Genomic DNA, 20398 nt, shown 5'->3' with positions numbered 1-20398 from the left:
CCACTCCAATTTTCTATGTTATTCTGCACTGCAGCAGTACACCCAGGCTTGGACTGACCCACCTGGAAATCAAGGAATACCCCGCTATAAATACTATTATAAACAGTTAGATCATAAACATTATATGTGGGGGAGGTGGGACAAGGTTATATGAGCTTTATGTGGGGGATAGGGGACTAGGTTATATATGCTATGTGTGGGGAGGAGGAATTTGGTTATACATGCTTTACGTGGGGAGGGGTTCTAGTTTATATAGGCTATATGTGGGGGAGGGGGCTAGGCTATACAGGTTATATGTGGGGAGGGGAGACTAGGTTATATATGCTATATGTGGTGGAGACGTGACTAGGCTATATGTGCTATATGTAAGAGAGGCGTGGCGTGGCTATATATGCTATATGTGGGAAGGGGGACTAGGTTATAGATGCTATTTGTGGGAGATGGAGGACTAAGCTGCATATGTTTTATGTGGGGGAGGGGGACTAGTCTACATAGGCTACATGAAAGAGGAAGGACTAGGCTATACAGTGAAGGAAATGATTATTTAATCTCTTGCTGATTTCGTAAGTTTGGCCACTGACAAAGACATGAACAGTCTCTAATTTTAAGGGTAGTTTAATTTTAACAGTAAGAGATAGAATATCCAAAATAAAATCCAGAAAACCATATTGTATAAATTGTATAAATTTATTTGCATTTTGAGGGGAGAAATAAGTATTTGTTCCCCTACCAACAACTAAGAGTTCTGGCTCCTACAGACCAGTTAGGTGCTCCTAATCAACTCGTTACCTGCATTAATGACAGCTGTCTTAAATTGACACCTGTATAAAAGACTCCTGTCCACAGACTCAATTAATCAGTCAGACTCGAACCTTTTACAACATGGCTAAGACCAAAGAGCTTTCTAGGGATGTCAGGGACAGGATCATAGACCTGCACAAGGCTGGAATAGGCTACAAAACCATAAGTTAGATGCTGGGTGAGAAGGAGACAACTGTTGGTGCAATACTAAATAAATGGAAGAGATACAACCTGAGTGTCACTCAACATTGATCTGTGGCTCCATTCAAAATCTCACCTCGTGGGGTATCAAGGATCATGAGGAAGGTGAGAGATCAGCCTACAACTACACGGGAGGAACTTGTTAATGATCTCAAGGCAGCTGGGACCACTGTCACTATGAAAACCATTGGTAACACATTATGCCGTAAGGGCTTAAAATCCTACAGTGCCCGCAAAGTGCCACTGCTGAAGAGGGCACATGTGCAGGCCCGTCTGAAGTTTGACAATGAACACCTGGATGATTCTGAGAGTGATTGGAAAAGGTGCTGTGGTCAGAGGCGACAAATATTAAGCTCTTTGGCCTTAACTCAACTTGCCGTGTTTCGGAGGAAGAGAAATGCTGCCTATGACCCAAAGAACACCATCCCTACTGTCAAGCATGGAGGGGAAACATTATGTTTTGTGGCGTTTCTCTGCTAAGGGCACAGGACTTCACCGCATCAATGCGACAATGGATGGAGCCATGTACCGTAAAATCCTGAGTGACAACCTAATTCCCTATGTCAGGAGATAAAAAATGGGTCATGGCTGGGTCTTACAGCACTACAATGACCCAAAACATACAGCCAAGGTAACAAAGGAGTGGCTCAAAAAGATGCACATTAAAGTCATGGAGTGACTTACCCAGTCACAGACCTTAATCCCATAGAAAACCTATGAAGGGAGCTGAAGCTCCGAGTTGCCAAGCGGCAACCTCAAAATCGTAATGATTTAGGGATGATCAACAAAGAGGAGTGGACCAAAATTCCTCCTGACATGTGCGCAAACCTCATCATCAACTACAAAAAACGTCTGAGAGCTGTGCTTACCAAGAAGGATTTTTACCACTAAGTATTAAGTCTTGTTTGCCAGTGGAATCAAATACTTATTTTCCTCTGCAATATGCAAATAAATTTATATAATTTATAGAATGTAGTTTTCTGGATTTTATTCTGGATATTCTTTTTCTCACTGTTAAAATTAACCTACCCTTAAAATTATAGACTGTTCATGTCTTTGTTAGTGGGCAAACTTACAAAATCAGCAAGGGATCTAATAATTGTTTCCTTCACTGTATATTCTTTATGTGGGGAGGTGGACAGGTTTATATATGCTATGTGTGAGGGAGGGGGCTAGGCTATACAGGCTATATATGGGAGAAGGGACACTAGGCTATATAGGCTATATGTGGGAGAGAGGGATTTGGCTACATATGGGGGAGGGGGGTTAAGCTATGTATGCAATATGTGAGGGAGGGGAAGTTTTTAAAAGAGCGCACAGCTTCATGAAAGGGGTTTCAGGTGAGCAAAGCCAAGAAATTCAACATAATTTACTCCGCAAAAGTTGTAAAGTTGTATAGATACAACAGAATTGTAAGCTAGTCGTCGACTGTAGTACATTTTTTGTGGTGGCACATGTAAGCTGAAAAATATGTCAGATTCATTAAGAAGCACACGCTGTTTCAGACCACATTCATAGATCAGGATTTTTGCGTCCCTCCCATTGGACTCTTGATTTTGACTGACACACTATGCATGTGTGGGTATACATGGTCTGTTTTATGGCAATGTCCTGTTATGTTTATACCTGAGTATTTATATTGCCTAGTTTAGTTTTTTTTCTTTCCTAGGTGGTTTATCCCTGTTGTTTCTATACAGAAATGTATTATGCCCTTTTAATATTTAATAAAGATTCAATAAAAAAACTTTTTAATAAAAAATATTTTTGCATTTCTCACTTTATTACCCAGAGGCATGCTACTCTATGGGTTATGTTGAAAGTCTTATAGTTTAGCGTATGCATACAAATTATATTTTGGACAAAAAGTTGATTAGCAATAGGGTGGGCCTGTGGAATCAATTCCTAATGTTGGCCCTAGGCACTGCAGTATGACAGAGCGTTTTAGTGAGAGAGGTCAAAACATGAACAAGTAACAAAACCGTTTATGGTAGCTATAGTGCGGGTCCCCACAGAAAATTCCACTGGTGGGCCCTAGGCACCCCAGCCCGACCCTGAGTACACAGCACTCTTTTAGGCTTTTATATAAACTGAAGATCAAAATTAGAGAAGAACACATAATTTCCTAAATGTTGCGGTCATTGTGTACTTCTATGTGCTTATATCCTAACATGAGTAATCTCGCTGAATTTTAAGCTTATTTCATAAACTGAATTTATTCAAAAGCACATAAAAACGTAAATGAGATAAATGAAAAAGAACGCTGATCAAAATTAGAGAACACTTTCAGATAACTGCAAGTTATTGGTGTTAATCTGTCACATGGTGCTAATTTCCTTAATAATCTGACAAACCCTATGTAACTGGCAGCCTAACTTTCCAGTTTGCACTGACTTTTCAAAAATGGTGTGCCATTTCAAAGTGACTGACACCCTCTTGCAGCAGGTTGTCCAGATGAAGGCCAAAAGGGAGACCCTATCAGCCATAGCAAGAGAAGTTGGTTGTTCCAGGTCTATGATTTCAAAATTATTGCATCTGTACAACATCACACATTCTTTCAAGTCTCCCAAGAAGGCTGGTTAACCTCAAAAGACAAATGCAAGAGAGGACAGGATAATGCGGAGACTTTCCATGGTTAATCGTTTCAACACTGCAGCTGGAATTGCTCGCCTGGTCAGCACTGAACAGGGTAAGGATCTGTCTCGTGTCATGATTTTTAAGAGCATTTGGACTAAAAGCTCACTTTGCAGTGACCAATTCTTTCATTAGCAGAAAGAATCATAACGCTAGACTCACCTTTGGTGAGGAGCATGTTTGTGTGGACAGAGGAGAAGTAATCCACAGTTCATTTTAGTGATGAAAGCAAGTTCAATTTATTTGGGTCTGATGGGAAACATTATGTTTGTCAACAAACTGTGGAAAGACTGAAAGCAAAGTGTGTTAAGAAGTCAATGAAAGATGGTGGAGGAAGTGTCATGGTTTGCGGAATGTTTTCTGCAGCAGCAGTTGGACCTCTCATACAGCTACATGACAGAGTGAATGCAAGTGTGTTTCAGAACCTTCAACAACACATGGTTCCTTACTTGCTTTCATTCCTCAATCAGCCAGCAATTTTTTAGAGGACAATGCCCCCTGTCACACAGCAAAACAGGGAAAGAAGTTCCTTCAGTTACTTGAAACAAAACACATTAAAACAATGAAATGGCCAGCCCAGAGTCCTGATCTACAGTGCTGGCCGAAAGTATTGGCACCCCTGCAATTCTGTCAGAGAATACTCAGTTTCTTCCTGAAAATGATTGCAATCACAAATTCTTTGGTATTATTATCTTCATTTAATTTGTCTTCAATGAATAAATAAAAAAAAATTGTGATAAAGCTAAATTGGATATAATTACACACCAAACATAAAAAAGGGGTGGACAAAAGTATTGGCACTGTTTGAAAAATCATGTGATACTTCTCTAATTTGTGTAATTAACAGCACCTTTAACTTACCTGTGGCACCTAACAGGTGTTGGCAATAACTAAATCACACTTGCAGCCAGTTGACATGGATTAAAGTTGACTCAACCTCTGTCCTGTGTCCTTGTGTGTACCACATTGAGCATGGAGAAAAGAAAGAAGACCAAAGAACTGTCTGAGGACTTGAGAATCCAAATTGTGAAGAAGCATGAGCAATCTCAAGCTTACAAGTCCATCTCCAAAGACCTGAAAGTTCGTGTGTCTACGGTGCGCAGTGTCATCAAGAAGTTTAAAGCCCATGGCACTGTGCCTAACCTCCCTAGATGTGGAAGGAAAAGAAAAATTGACTAGAGATTTCAACGCAACATTGTGCGGATGGTGGATAAAGAACCTCGACTAACATCCAAACAAGTTCAAGCTGCCCTGCAGTCCGAGGGTACAACAGTGTCAACCCGTAGTATCCGTCGTCGTCTGAATGAAAATGGACTGTATGGTAGGATACCCAGGAAGACCCCACTTCTTACCCTGAGACATAAAAAAGCCAGGCTGGAGTTTGCCAAAACTTACCTGAGAAAGCCTAAAACGTTTTGGAAGAATGTTCTCTGGTCAGATGAGACAAAAGTAGAGCTTTTTGGGAAAAGCCATCAACGTAGAGTTTACAGGAAAAAAAAAAAGAGGCATTCAAAGAAAAGAACACGGTCCCTACAGTCAAACATGGTGGAGGTTCCCTGATGTTTTGGGGTTGCTTTGCTGCCTCTGGCACTGGACTGCTTGACCATGTGCATGGCATTATGAAGTCTGAAGACTACCAACAAATTTTGGAGCATAATGTAGGGCCCAGTGTGAGAAAGCTGGGTCTCCCTCAGAGGTGATGGGTCTTCCAGCAGGACAATGACCCAAAACACACTTCAAAAAGCACTAGAAAATGGTTTGATAGAAAGCACTGGAGACTACTAAAGTGGCCAGCAATGAGTCCAGACCTGAATCCCATAGAACACCTGTGGAGAGATCTCAAAATGGCAGTTTGGAGAAGGCACCCTTCAAATCTCAGGGACCTGGAGCAGTTTGCCAAAGAAGAATGGTCTAAAATTCCAGCACAGCATTGTAAGAAACTCATTGATGGTTACCGGAAGCTGTTGTTCCAAGTTATTTTGGCCAAAGGTTGTGCAACCAAGTATTAGGTTAAGGGTGCCAATACGTTTGCTTGGCCCATTTTTGGAGTTTTGTGTGAAATGATCAATGATTTGATTTTTGTTTCATTCTCTTTTGTGTTTTTTCATTGCAAGCAAAATAAATGAAGATAATAATACCGAAGAATTTGTGATCGCAATCATTTTCAAGAAGAAACTGAGTATTATCTGACAGAATTGCAGGGGTGCCAATACTTTTGTCTAGCACTGTAAACCCAATAGAAAACCTCTGAAAAATCCTTGGTGACAAAGTTATGGCTAAGAAACCGACAACAGTCAAAGAAGAAACTAGAAGAAGAATGGACCGAAATAACACCAGGGCAGTATAAGAGACTAGTGATGTCCTGTGGCTGCAGATGTGCTGAAGTCATTCAAAGCAAAGGCCTGCACACTTCCTACTGATTGGTGACTGTTGTTACATTCAGAAAATGTACTTGTCTTTTTCTGTGCTACAGTCATTGCTGTTCTCTAATTATAATCATCATGTTCGGGCAAAATAAAGGTTTTATGTTGATAAATTTTGTATCTTTTGTAAAACATTGTTCTAGTGGCATGGTGCACTCCTTACCATACACCTGCAAATATTGATCAATGTAGATTACATTATTTTTGAAAAAAGCAAGTGATCATACATTGTTCTCTAATTTTCATTTCCAGTGTATATATATTTTAATCATAAGTTGTGTGCTCTGACCTTTATTTCCTAGGCTGCAAAACAATAAAATGGCCACTGGTTTCCGTACCTCATCCTTTATAGTAGATATGGTACTCCTCCAAGTTGGCTGTAGTAGACCATGTAGACCATAGCTGCAAGGATTGATATGGAAGCTCATGTGATAGAAGAGAATATCATGCGACTGATATCTGTTGATATTTTAAGGTATTGTGTTAAGGTATTTGCAAGCTCGGACTGGCCGGCGGATTTCCTGACCCCAGTGTGACAGCTGCATAGGAATACACAGTGAGTCAGGAGAGCCCCCAGCCAGTCCAAGCATTGCGAAGTGATCCTTGGGCAGTAATCCAGCCGAGTGACTACTTCCGAAAATGAACTCTAGCTGAGGTATTCAACTTGTTGTGCACCTGTTATACTTTAGTCTAGCTACAATTTATTTTTTTCTTTTAAATTGAACATCAGGAATTTTTATTTTAAAACACAGACATTTTAATGCCTGTTGTGCTCCCTATGTGCTAATGGAATAGAGTATTTTTTCAGAAAGCACAAAAATGCAATTTTCTGCCACTAAGCCGTATCTCAAATTATGGTGTACCTCATCTGTAATCCATATGTATGCTCTAATCATTATAAAGTTCTGTGCAATTATTTAATGGAAACTTGTAGATTTGCAGTATTTGACCTGAAATTGATCTCTTAAAATGTAAATTGAAATGAAAATAAGGGTAAACTCTAGGGATGATCAAATACCTCAAATATTCGGCTTCGCGAATATTTGCCAAATAGGTCGCCGCTATTTGACTATTCGCGAATATTCGATGCGCAATGTAAGTCTATGGGAAACCCGAATAACAACTATTCGGAACTATTCGGGCTTTCCATAGACTTACATTGCGCATCGAATATTCGCATAGCGGCAACCTATTCGTCGGATATTCGCGAAACTGAATATTTGAGGTATTCGATCATCCCTAGTAAACTCATATGTCTTTGCAATCATTTCTTAAATGAATAGATTGCAAGTACTATACATGCCTCTCCACAGCAGGTCCAGAGGTGGAGGGAAGAAAACGTAGGACACATGACCATCTGAGTAGGACACATGGCTGTCACATTTTGTTTTTTTATGGCTCATTCTACAGGTGAAAATGTTTCAACCAGAGGTGTTTTATCAGACTGGAAGTCCAAGCTGCAAATAAGCAGAAATGTGATGCCAGCTGGAGAGAGTACAGGAGGTCACTGCCACAGCAGATGGGTTAATACAAGTACTAACCTTTCTGTTATGATGTCTGCTTGTTTTAGTAAATTGCGACACCAAAGACTGATTTTCCCCAGTAATATCTAATCCAACACATCATATTTATTTACTGACAGTCAAGTCTGAGATGAAATTCTTTTGGAAAGAAAAATAACAATAGCATATTTCTTCTTCCAACGTCTTATTGTGTATTTACTGGTAAAAATTATACTCTTGAACACTGAAATTGCAATAAGAAGAAGGAAAAATTGTGGCAGTATGGAAGCTACAAGATCGATAGACTTTGAAATGATATGCATAGGATAGAAAATGGAAACAAAATTATGTCGTTTTATTCAGCATTAAGTATGAGCATTACACAAAAAGCAATACACGCACTTATACACTTTGACATTGTGTAGAGGTGACACAGGGCAGTTGTAGTCGCGGGACGAATCCCGGCGCTGTGCAGCCCTGCAGTGTCAGTCCGCGCCCCAACCACCTACACAGTATAAGCAGATATTTGCTGCCACTTGTGGTGTCTGGTACTCAGGGCCAGCTCCAGGTTTTTGTGAAGCCCGGGCGAAAAAGTCTCAGTGGGCACCATCAACACAGACATGCACATACACATACAGGCATACATACTTATACATATTTAAAGGCAAATTCACAAAAATACATCTAAATAGACAAATATATACACAGTCATACATAGCTATACAGTTCATACAGACACAGACGCATTAGCGCATTAGAGATATTTTTATATTTTGTCGCCCATCCAGCTCCTCCCGGGCATATGGCTGTGCTGCACTTATTGGTGGTCATGAATAACAGACACAGTGCATACTGACACTGCTATATATATACACTACAGGAGAGGCTGGGGATATACAGCAATTGGGGAGACATACAGCTCTGGGGGGGTATACATTAGTCAGGTGGAGGGGACATACAGCTCTGGGGTTGTATACAGCACTGGGGTGGGGGGACATACAGCTTTGGGGGTATCGACCATTAGGTGGTATACAGCACTGGGTGGGGGGACATACAGCTCTGGGGGTATACCACACTGATGTGGGGGAGATTCAGCTCTAGGGGGGTATACAGCACTGAGGTGGGGGGGCATACAGCTCTGGGGAGTATACAGCACTGCAGTGGGGGGACATACAGTTGTGGGGTGTATACAGCACTGTGGTGGGGGAGCAGACAGTTCTGGGGATATACAGCACTGGGGTCAGGGGACAGTCAGTTCTGGGAGGGTATACAGTACTGGGGTCAGGGGACAGACAGTTGTGGGGTGTATACAGCACTGTGGTGGGGGGCCAGACAGTTCTGGGGATATACAGCACTGGGGTCAGGGGACAGTCAGTTCTGGGAGGGTATACAGTACTGGGGTCAGGGGACAGACAGTTCGGGGGTATACAGCACTGTGGTGGGGACAGACAGTTCAGGGGGGTATACAGCACTGAGGTGGGGGCAGACAGTTCTGGGGGGTATACAGCACTGGGGTCAGGGGACAGACAGTTCTGGAGGGTATACAGCACTAGGCAAAGAGTGAATAGAAAAAAGTGGGCTCAGTACTGGTATAAAAATATATATAAAAAAACTTTTATTGGAATCCGGTTAAAACATAGTCTGGGAACACGTTGTACACAATGAAGAGCAGGAAAAACTTTACGCGTTTCGGACAGGCTAATAATTTAAAACCAAAAAATGTCCTTAGTCATAAGCTGGTTTTAAGCACATTTTTTGGTTTTAAATTATTAGCCTGTCCGAAACGCGTAAAGTTTTTCCTGCTCTTCATTGTGTACAACGTGTTCCCAGACTATGTTTTAACCGGATTCCAATAAAAGTTTTTTTATATATATTTTTATACCAGTGCTGAGCCCACTTTTTTCTATTCACTCTTTGCCACACATACCGGTATGGACTGACCGGCAGGACTCGTGCACTCTGGAGGAAAGCATGGACTTTGATGGCAGGTGAGCTGGATTTTCTCTCTTTTGTTGCTAATATACAGCACTAGGGTCAGGGGACCGACAGTTCTGGGAGGGTATACAGTACTGGAGTCAGGGGACAGACAGTTCTTGGTGGGTATACAGTACTGGCGTCAGGGGACAGATAGCTCTTGGGGGGCATACGGCTCGGCAGGATGTTAGTCCTGTGGCTCCTTTCTTCATGGTAGAGGCAAGGATAGATGCTAGAGTGTATGGGCTCCTTCCAGGTACCTTCTGTTTATCTGTGGAAGGGAGCTCAGCACACGGCGCATTAGATCCGCCCACAGATGAACTTCAATGTCCCTGCACACAATGCTCAGCAGTTACAGGCTGAGGGGGCTGCAGGATACATCACCATCCCTGCCAACAGTGAGTGGGCCCCACAGAGGTCCAGCATCCCGACATTTGCCCACGTTTCCCAGGTGCTCATGTCGGCCCTGCTGGTACTCACTTGTGGGCTGGAGGCCTCTGCTGTCTCAATATTCTAGACCATTCTTAGGCTGCCAGTAGCAGCTGGTTCCCATTCCTCAGTTTCAGTACAAGTCACACAGAATTCAGCGGACACCAGACACTTCTCTTCAAAAGCAAATGGGAGACTTTTATGAGCATCCTGAATAGGGCTTGTGCAGAAAATATACCCTATGGGAACAAACATGCTAGAAATAGGAGGAAACCCCTATGGCTAAATAGAGCTGTAAGGGAAGCAATAAAAGAAAAACAGAAAGCCTTAAAAGAATTAAAGAGGGTAGGTAGTGATGAGGCATTATATAATTATAGAAAATTAACTAAATTATGTAAAAAGCAAATTAAGTTAGCTAAGTTTGAGACAGAGAGACTCATTGCGAGAGAACGTAAAAATAATCCTAATATATTCTTTAACTACATAAACAGTAAAAAACTGAAAAGCGATAGTGTTGGCCCCCTTAAAAATAGTCTTGGTGAAATGGTGGAAGGGGATGAGGGTAAAGCCAACCTGCTGAATGACTTTTTTTCTACGGTTTTTATACAAGAAAATGCCATGGCAGATGACATGACCAGTGATACCATAAATTCACCCTTGAATATTACCTGCTTAACCCAGCAGGAAGTACGCCGCCGCCTCGAAATCACTAAGGTTGACAAATCTCCGGGCCCGGATGGCATACACCCCAGAGTACTACAGGAATTGAGTTCTGTGATAGATAGACCATTATTTTTAATCTTCTCAGATTCCTTAATAACAGGGTCGGTACCGCAGGACTGGCGCATAGCAAATGTGGTGCCAATATTCAAAAAGGGGACAAAAACTGAGCCGGGAAATTATAGGCCAGTAAGTTTAACCTCTACGGTTGGTAAAATCCTTGAGGGTTTCTTGAGAGATGCTATACTGGAGTATCTCAAGAAAAATAACCTTATGACAGAGTATCAACATGGGTTTATGAGGGATCGATCCTGTCAAACTAATTTGATCAGCTTCTATGAAGAGGTAAGTTCAAGTCTGGACCAGGGAAATGCAGTGGATGTTGTGTATATGGACTTTTCAAAAGCTTTTGATACGGTGCCACACAAAAGGTTGGTACATAAAATGAGAATAATGGGGATAGGGGAAAATATGTGTAACTGGGTTAAAAACTGGCTCAGTGATAGGAAACAAAGGGTGGTTATTAATGGTACGTACTCGGACTGGGTCTCAGTTCATAGTGGGGTACCACAGGGGTCAGTATTGGGCCCGCTTCTTTTCAACATATTTAGAAATGACCTTGTTGGGGGCATGCGGAGTAGAATTTCAATATTTGCAGATGATACTAAACTCTGCAGGGTAATCAATACAGAGGAGGATAATTTTATATTACAGGGAGATTTATGTAAATTGGAGGATTGGGCTGAGAAGTGGCAATTGAAGTTTAATGTAGATAAATGTAAGGTCATGCACTTGGGTAGAGGAAATAACATTTATGATTATGTACTTAATCGTAGAACACTGGGTAAAACAGACACAGAAAAAGGCTTGGGTGTATGGGTGGATGGTAAACTTCACTTTAGTGGACAGTGTCAGGCAGCTGCTGCCAGGGCTAATAAAATAATGGGATGTATTAAAAGAGGTATGAGTGTTCATGAAAAAAATATAGTTCTACCTCTGTACAAGTCACTAGTGCGACCGCACTTAGAATACTGTGTACAATTCTGGTCACCGATATATAAGAAGGACATAGCTGAACTGGAGATGGTGCAGAGGAGAGCGACCAAGATTATTAGAGGAATGGGTGGGCTGCAATACCAAGACAGGTTATTAAACTTGGGGTTATTTAGTCTGGAAAAACGAAGGCTTAGGGGGGATCTAATCACAATGTATAAATATATGAGGGGACAGTACAGAGACCTTTCCAAAGATCTTTTTACACCTAGGCCTGCAACTGGGACACGGGGGCATCCGCTACGTCTTGAGGAAAGAAGGTTTAATCATAATCACAGACGAGGATTCTTTACTGTACGAGCAGTGAGACTATGGAACTCTCTGCCGCATGATGTTGTAATGAGTGATTCACTACTAACATTTAAGCAGAGCCTGGACGCCTTTCTTGAAAAATTTAATATTACCAGTTATGTATATTAGATTTTATGACAGGGTATTGATCCAGGGAACTAGTCTGATTGCCGAATGTGGAGTCAGGAAGGAAATTTTTTCCCCATTGGAACTTGTTTGCCACATTGGGTTTTTTTTTGCCTTCCTCTGGATCAACATGTTAGGCTACGGGTTGAACTAGATGGACTTAGAGTCTCCCTTCAACCTTAAAAACTATGATACTATGATACTATGATACTAGAACTTTATTCAGCATTTCCAATTCAACATAAATTTTCACAGTAAGTGAGGCATATCATCTTTCAGTAATGTTACGGTGAACATTCATATTGTTCCTGCTTTACACCAGGACTGCTGCTTGAGGACTTCCTAGCACAGTCTCTCTTTCTCCTGCTTCGGACCCATTGTCTCTCCCACCCGGTGACTTCTGGTTTCATTTCCCTGTGGAGAAGGGGGCTTTCAGGTGCTCTCTTAACACCAACCCCGAGCCTTAAGCTCCATACCTTCAGTAGTCTTTACACCTGGAATTTTTTGGATCCAGCCTACCAGAAGTGAGAATGCCTGGCCTAGGGGGCCAGGTTCCTACATATTATCTTCACTCACTGATTTTCTAAGGCTACATGCGCACGCTGCTTCTTTTTCGTGTTCACAAACTGCAGCCAAAACTGCAGCCAAAACTGCAGCCAAAACTGCACCTTGTCAGAGAGAGCCTGGAAATGTCACAAAAAATGTAGGTGCTTTTTTGGTGCATTTTTGCTGCTTTTTTGGTGCGTTTTTGGCTGCAGTTTTGTCAACAATTGTTTCATGTATTTTTCAGTTCAAACAAGCCCATAAAGCTTGTTGAATTGGAAAAAAAAAAAAATTAGAAATAAATAAATAATTAAAAAAAACTGGCGTGCGGTCCCCCCCAATTTTAATGCCAGCCAGATAAAGCCATACGGCTGAAGGCTGGTATTCTCAGGATGGGGAGCTCCACGTTATGGGGAGCCCCCCAGCCTAACAATATCAGTCAGCAGCCGCCCAGAATTGCCGCATACATTAGATGCGACAGTTCTGGGACTGTACCCGGCTCTTCCCGATTTACCCTGGTGCGTTGGCAAATCGGGGTAATAAGGAGTTATTGGCAGCCCATAGCTGCCAATAAGTCCTAGATTAATCATGTCAGGCGTCTATGAGACACCTTCCATGATTAATCTGTAAATTACAGTAAACACACACACCCGAAAAATCCTTTATTAGAAATAAAAAACACAAACACATTCCCTCATTACCAATTTATTAACCCCGACAAAGCCCTCCTTGTCCGGCGTAATCCAGCATGCTCCAGCGTCGCATCCAGCAGTGCTGCATGGAGGTGACCGGAGAAGCAGCAGACACCGCCGCTCCGGTCACCTCCATGCAGCTAATGAAGACAATAGCGCGATCAGCTGAGCTGTCACCGAGGTTACCCGCTGTCACTGGATCCAGCGGTGGCCGCGAGTAACCTCTGACAGCTCAGCTGATCGCGCTACAGCGTGGAGCCGGCGGCAGGAGCGTGGAGCCGGCGGCAGGAGCGTGGAGCCGGCAGGAGCGTGGAGCCGGCGGCAGGAGCGTGGAGCCGGCCGGCGGCAGGAGCGTGGAGCCGGCCGGCGGCAGGAGCGTGGAGCCGGCCGGCGGCAGGAGCGTGGAGCCGGCCGGCGGCAGGAGCGTGGAGCCGGCCGGCGGCAGGAGCGTGGAGCCGGCCGGCGGCAGCAGCGTGGAGCCGGCCGGCGGCAGGAGCGTGGAGCCGGCCGGCGGCAGGAGCGTGGAGCCGGCCGGCGGCAGGAGCGTGGAGCCGGCCGGCGGCAGGAGCGTGGAGCCCGGGACTGTCAGCGGCGGTGGCGGTGAGAGGGGTCCATCATCTCCCCTGTGCGGGGACCGCGGTACTTCGGTGAACACGGGGAGGACGGGACTATCAGCGGCGGCAGCAGCAAGAGGGAAAAATCAATGTTTTCAGCTGCCAATGTCCATCCCCCTCTCGCTGCCGCTGCTGATAGTCCCCGTCCTCCACATCATCTCCCCTGGGGACAGCGGTACTTCGGGGAACACGTGGAGGACGGGACGGGACGGGACGGGACCACTTGCCTGACCTCACTTCCTGACAAATCACCTGCGTTTTTGCTAGCAAAAACGCAGGTAAAAGGCAGGTAAAATGCACCACTTTTGATTAGCATGCATTTTTCCTGCGTTTTTGATGCCCTCATTGATTTCAATGGGTGACAAATGTTGACAAAAACGCAGGAAGAATGAACATGCTGCATTTTTTTTGTCACAAACTTTTGACAAAAAAAACGCTGACAAATAAACTGCAGTGTGCGCATGACAAATCTGACTTCTCATAGACTTTGCTGGGAAGTCAGATGTCAGAAAGTTCTGCTGACAAAACTGCAGCCAAAAAAGCAGCAAAAAAGCAGGAAAAAAAGCAGCGTGCGCATGTAGCCTAAGATGGCTGCTGCCTGCAGCCTCTTCTCTGTCTCCACCCACATTAACTAATCCTATCAAATACCTGTGATACAATAATCCACCAGTAGGTGACGACATTACCTTATAAAACATCCTAGAACCATCATAACACACTCCCCTAGGGATTCTATCACAATAATATTTACATTCTTTACACATACACATATAACACAGTCCATGGTGTTTGCAGGAAAGCACTGACCATAGGTCAACCTCTTACAATTGTGTCAGTGAGATTCTGAATGGTTGTCTGAGGAATGTTCTGAGGTGCTGAATGCACTTGGGTGCAAGTACCATCAAGATTTGTTGTTGGCAGCTTGATAATATGATTCTTTAAGAGAGAAAAAAATAAAAATATAAATACAGTTATGTCTCACGCAAAGTGGTGAATCCTAAAAATCCTTCATTCCAAGTTCTACTGCAGTATGAATAAGTATTAGGGCAGGACGTTGACTCAGTGGTTAGCACTGTAGTCTTGCAGCACTGGGATCCTTCGTTTAAATACCACCGAGGACAACATCTGCAAGGAGTTTGTATGTTTTCCCTGTGTTTGCATGGGTGATTTCCGGTTTTCGTCCACATGCCAAAAACATACTGATAAGGAATTTAGATTGGGAGCCCCAATGGGACAGTGTTGCCAATATATGTAAAGCGCTGTGGAATTAATGGCGCTATATAAGTGAATAAATATCATTACTATTATTATTAGTGCCGATGCAGCTGGATAATGAATAGGTTCATTGTTGGCCGATGAGGTTGGGTTGAAGCTATAGCAACTGGAATAGCTTAATTGGAACTATAGCAGCGCTGAAATAGTGATGTTGCAGATTTGACTCGGTGAGGAGAATTTAGTGTAGCAGATCTAAAGTTGCAGCAAAGTCTCATTGTAGAAAAAACAAAAAAGCAGCACCAAATGTGCACTACAGCACTAAACATTCCAAACTGTACTTATTTTAAAAATTTTGAGATTTTTGGCAAAAAATTGCAATTTCTTGAGCTGCTTCGCCACGTCACGGCAAATCTCATTTGAAGCAGTCCTACACTAAAATATTTTTATAAAATGTGCCATACGGCCTCACATATGAATAGTAGAACTGCTCTTAGCAGCACTCACCTGGTCTATTTCAATCCCGTACCCATGACTGAGTCATGGCTGTGGGCGGGACAGGTCCAAGCAAATGCTGCATGAAGTAAATAGCCTGTGGACAAAGCCTGATGACTTAATGTGAACAGTCACCAACCGCCAAAATCTAGACAGATGGAATACATCCCAAATTGGGGTGCAAAGCAAGGTGGAGGTCAACCACCGACCAATTCAATGAAGAAAAAACAAAAAAGCAGCACCAAATGTGCACTACAGCACTAAACATTCCAAACTGTACTTATTTTAAAAATTTTGAGATTTTTGGCAAAAAATTGCAATTTCTTGAGCTGCTTCGCCACGTCACGGCAAATCTCATTTGAAGCAGTCCTACACTAAAATATTTTTATAAAATGTGCCATATGGCCTCACATATGAATAGTAGAACTGCTCTTAGCAGCACTCACCTGGTCTATTTCAATCCCGTACCCATGACTGAGTCATGGCTGTGGGCGGGACAGGTCCAAGCAAATGCTGCATGAAGTAAATAGCCTGTGGACAAAGCCTGATGACTTAATGTGAACAGTCACCAACCGCCAAAATCTAGACAGATGGAATACATCCCAAATTGGGGTGCAAAGCAAGGTGGAGGTCAACCACCGACCAATTCAATGAAGAAAAAACAAAAAAGCAGCACCAAATGTGCACTACAGCACTAAACATTCCAAACTGTACTTATTTTAAAAATTTTGAGATTTTTGGCAAAAAATTGCAATTTCTTGAGCTGCTTCGCCACGTCACGGCAAATCTCATTTGAAGCAGTCCTACACTAAAATATTTTTATAAAATGTGCCATACGGCCTCACATATGAATAGTAGAACTGCTCTTAGCAGCACTCACCTGGTCTATTTCAATCCCGTACCCATGACTGAGTCATGGCTGTGGGCGGGACAGGTCCAAGCAAATGCTGCATGAAGTAAATAGCCTGTGGACAAAGCCTGATGACTTAATGTGAACAGTCACCAACCGCCAAAATCTAGACAGATGGAATACATCCCAAATTGGGGTGCAAAGCAAGGTGGAGGTCAACCACCGACCAATTCAATGAAGAAAAAACAAAAAAGCAGCACCAAATGTGCACTACAGCACTAAACATTCCAAACTGTACTTATTTTAAAAATTTTGAGATTTTTGGCAAAAAATTGCAATTTCTTGAGCTGCTTCGCCACGTCACGGCAAATCTCATTTGAAGCAGTCCTACACTAAAATATTTTTATAAAATGTGCCATACGGCCTCACATATGAATAGTAGAACTGCTCTTAGCAGCACTCACCTGGTCTATTTCAATCCCGTACCCATGACTGAGTCATGGCTGTGGGCGGGACAGGTCCAAGCAAATGCTGCATGAAGTAAATAGCCTGTGGACAAAGCCTGATGACTTAATGTGAACAGTCACCAACCGCCAAAATCTAGACAGATGGAATACATCCCAAATTGGGGTGCAAAGCAAGGTGGAGGTCAACCACCGACCAATTCAATGAAGAAAAAACAAAAAAGCAGCACCAAATGTGCACTACAGCACTAAACATTCCAAACTGTACTTATTTTAAAAATTTTGAGATTTTTGGCAAAAAATTGCAATTTCTTGAGCTGCTTCGCCACGTCACGGCAAATCTCATTTGAAGCAGTCCTACACTAAAATATTTTTATAAAATGTGCCATACGGCCTCACATATGAATAGTAGAACTGCTCTTAGCAGCACTCACCTGGTCTATTTCAATCCCGTACCCATGACTGAGTCATGGCTGTGGGCGGGACAGGTCCAAGCAAATGCTGCATGAAGTAAATAGCCTGTGGACAAAGCCTGATGACTTAATGTGAACAGTCACCAACCGCCAAAATCTAGACAGATGGAATACATCCCAAATTGGGGTGCAAAGCAAGGTGGAGGTCAACCACCGACCAATTCAATGAAGAAAAAACAAAAAAGCAGCACCAAATGTGCACTACAGCACTAAACATTCCAAACTGTACTTATTTTAAAAATTTTGAGATTTTTGGCAAAAAATTGCAATTTCTTGAGCTGCTTCGCCACGTCACGGCAAATCTCATTTGAAGCAGTCCTACACTAAAATATTTTTATAAAATGTGCCATACGGCCTCACATATGAATAGTAGAACTGCTCATAGCAGCACTCACCTGGTCTATTTCAATCCCGTACCCATGACTGAGTCATGGCTGTGGGCGGGACAGGTCCAAGCAAATGCTGCATGAAGTAAATAGCCTGTGGACAAAGCCTGATGACTTAATGTGAACAGTCACCAACCGCCAAAATCTAGACAGATGGAATACATCCCAAATTGGGGTGCAAAGCAAGGTGGAGGTCAACCACCGACCAATTTAAATACCACCGAGGACAACATCTGCAAGGAGTTTGTATGTTTTCCCTGTGTTTGGATGGGTGATTTCCGGTTTTCGTCCACATGCCAAAAACATACTGATAAGGAATTTAGATTGGGAGCCCCAATGGGACAGTGTTGCCAATATATGTAAAGCGCTGTGGAATTAATGGCGCTATATAAGTGAATAAATATCATTACTATTATTATTAGTGCCGATGCAGCTGGATAATGAATAGGTTCATTGTTGGCCGATGAGGTTGGGTTGAAGCTATAGCAACTGGAATAGCTTAATTGGAACTATAGCAGCGCTGAAATAGTGATGTTGCAGATTTGACTCGGTGAGGAGAATTTAGTGTAGCAGATCTAAAGTTGCAGCAAAGTCTCATTGTAGCAGGGTGTCATGCACGGACTAGAATATGTCCGTATATAACGCTTGACACCCGCGATCAGACCAATGGGCGACTGACGCACTACCACAAAACACCACAAGAACCCTGCCACTAGGGAGAGGGGTGAAGGGGCACCTCCTGCATTCACCTCAAGCTGACTCCTGAGCTCCCTAGCATCCTTATACATATTCTTTCAACCTGTCGGCGAGCAGGATACCTGGGTCACTGAGCTGGCCCTAAACTCACCCTGTCTAGTGAGTAGGCTGACGAGTACACTAGATTGGTCACCCAACTAATAAACATGGGGGAAAGGAAAGACAGATGGGGAATAAACAGAAGAATATTAACACTAAACTTCACCGCAGCAGACGGGCTCAATAGAATCAGATGGATGAGCATAGTAAAATAACTCAGCAGTTCCCTCCACCAGGCTGGCCAAAGTAGAAATGGATTCTAACAGCAGCAGGGTCTGCTGGGAAAGCTCCACTATTTATCTAAATGGGTGTGGGCCCAAAGCAACAACAGCTGACCTACCCTGCTCAGAGCTTCTGGCAACAAAACTGAAATTAACTCATGAGATGCCAAACGAAAGGAAATCTTGTTTGAATGAGGAGACTAGATGGAGATGGGAGGCTCGAGTCCTAACGCTGTCACTGGTTTCAAAACAGCAGGGAGATGACCATGACACAGAGCTAGTACAACAATGTAGCAGATTTGACTCAATGTTAAGGAACTGGTGTAGCAAATCTGAGGTTGCAACAAAGCTTTTAATATTGCAGAGCAGACACAGCGATGGAGTAGGGTTGAGTCTGTGATGACAAACTAGTGTAGTTGCCAAAATCACAAAGAATAGCAGGGACCACTTGAACTAATTTTGCGTTACTCAGGTAGATAAGAAAGTCTCGGGTTGCTGCGTCAACCTGACAAAAAGAACTAACAAAGTACGGTACTATAATCTGGTCAGGTGAATAAAGATGAGTGGGTTGTTTGAACTTTGAATTTGCCAGCTTCACAGAATTTTTTAATTGGTTGGTGAAAAATGAACTGTGTAAATGGAAGAAAAAAAAACAAAACAGTCAAAAATGCTATAAAAACACAAGTGAAAGATGTGTTAGATGGGTGGTGGGATGCAGTGGTAGTCATGACAGATACTGCCAGTTTGCTGCAGCGCAGCCCTGGAACACTTCTCTGCACTGTGTCCACTCCACTAACATTTGGTGTAGTCGGCAGGATTGGGCATTGATTCAGGAAGACCAGCATGAAGCAGAGAAGGCTCAATCCGCAGTGAAAACTGCGACCATTCTATGGTCAAAAATGATGCAAGGCATAGGCACTAAGATGGCAGACAATGGCACAGTTTTAAAAGAAGACCCCGCCCATCCTGGGTGGCAAGAAAGTGAAAATGCACCAAGGCCCATGCAGCCCTCCAGATGTTATGCCTGCAGGAGGAGGAACCGTGCCTGGAGATGCCAGCCTGTGTTGAACAGTGCCGCCTCCATAGGGCGTGATGGAAGGAGAGTTCAAGCCCATCACACCAAGCTCATGGAGATCAGGCGGCATATCTGAAGAAATGGACAGCTGAGCCAGAAGAGGCTCCACTCTGAAAGAGGTGGCGCAGAGCAGGAAAACACCTGCAGCAGAGCAGGACGGCGCCATGGCTGGTGAACGTGTAGGAGAAAGAAAGAGCTGGTATGCTGAAGTTCATGTTGTACCCATGGTGCCCTGGGATGTATGAACAAGAGTCTGGGAGTCCTGTTGTTAGTCATAGATGGCTGAAAGTTTGGTTTTCTTTTTCCTACTTGTTTACCCTACAACTGGATTAAAGGATTTTGTGATGTGAGTGGGTTCTACACCCTTCAGCATGGACTTTGCCCTTCCAGCCTGGACTATGTCCCTATTGCCCCATGGACACAACTA

This window comes from Anomaloglossus baeobatrachus, chromosome 2, assembly GCF_048569485.1.
Source record: "Anomaloglossus baeobatrachus isolate aAnoBae1 chromosome 2, aAnoBae1.hap1, whole genome shotgun sequence".
In the NCBI taxonomy this organism is placed as follows: Eukaryota; Metazoa; Chordata; class Amphibia; order Anura; family Aromobatidae; genus Anomaloglossus; species Anomaloglossus baeobatrachus.
Note: the sequence above shows the minus strand (reverse complement) of the source record.